The sequence below is a fragment of the Amphimedon queenslandica genome, unplaced genomic scaffold (genome assembly GCF_000090795.2).
Source record: "Amphimedon queenslandica unplaced genomic scaffold, v1.1 AMPQUscaffold_13008, whole genome shotgun sequence".
Classification (NCBI taxonomy): Eukaryota; Metazoa; Porifera; class Demospongiae; order Haplosclerida; family Niphatidae; genus Amphimedon; species Amphimedon queenslandica.
This window is the reverse complement of record NW_003546756.1, coordinates 8,454-9,639: the sequence shown is the minus strand read 5'-3', so window position 1 is coordinate 9,639 and position 1,186 is coordinate 8,454. Positions and strand designations below refer to the sequence as shown.

Sequence of the window (1,186 nt, the reverse complement as noted above, 5' to 3'; positions counted from 1 at the left end):
TAGTACATGGTCCCGGGCCAAATTTTGCCAAATTTGAAAAGTTGAGATTTTCCATTTTTATAATTTTGTGTGATACATATACATGTACTTATGTAGTATAGGAAGTTTGAACTGATTCCAATCACATTTGGATTTTTTATGAATTTTTTAAAGTTGTTCCAAAATTTGGCTCGGGACCATGTACTAAACATAAAAAAATTTAAAAAACAAGGTTAAGTAGGATTCCCAACGACCAACGAAAATATGAAATTAAAATCCTACTCGTGATGCAAATTCTACTCTACATTGCAAGGTGATCCGTAATTCTTACATAATAACATTAAAAGTACAATGTAGAGTAGAATTTGCGTCATGAGTAGGATTTTCATTTCATATTTTCATTGGTCGTTCGGAATCCTACTTCATCTTGTTTTTTAAAATTTTTTAGTACAGAGACTTTGGCCAAATTTTGACAAAATTGAAAAGTTGAGAATTCTCCAATTTTATAATTTTTCCTAATACATATACATGTTCTTATGTTGCGTAAAAAGTTTGAGCTGATTCCAATCAAAATTGAATCATTTACGAATTTTTAAAGTTGCTCAAAAATCAGACAAAAACCCTGTACATAGTACATGACCTCGGGCCAAACTTTGCCAAAATTAAAAAGGATAAAATTCTATATTTTTATAATTTTTTCTGGTACATAAGCATATACTTATATTTTTTGGATAGTTTGAGCTGATTCTGATCAAAATTGGAGTTACAAACTGCTATAGCAAGTTTACTGACCTTTAAAGTCTTTGTGGCTAGTGTCCAGTGAGTGTGATTGAGCTACTTCTTTCAGTAACCCCATAATGACAACATGATCATGAATACCGGCATCACTAGAGGAAAAGAGAGAGAGAGGAAGAGAGAGAGAGAGAGAGAGAAAGAGACAGGGAAAAGGAAAAGAAAACAAAGGATGAAATGGCCGGATCTATTTGGCAATTATTGAAAATTGAATGCAAATAATATTACATCAAAAAGGATCACCTTGGGTTCATTTCAATTACTAGCGACTGTCGATATCTCAATCTTCTTTTTTGATGGGGTCTGGGAATATCAAAAATCAAAAAACCTTGTGAGACCCAATGCAACAATAATAATAATAACATAAAAATAGTATTCAATAGTACACAGAATAAAAACTTTAATAACAGCTGGT

General features: G+C 31.5%; 1 pseudogene; it reads right to left on the bottom strand.

Annotated features, from left to right (window-relative positions):
* The window catches only part of LOC100638949 (replication factor C subunit 3-like), a 4,666-nt pseudogene extending 3,586 nt beyond the window's left edge, over positions 1-1,080 (bottom strand).
* Between the last annotated feature and the right edge of the window lie 106 nt (positions 1,081-1,186).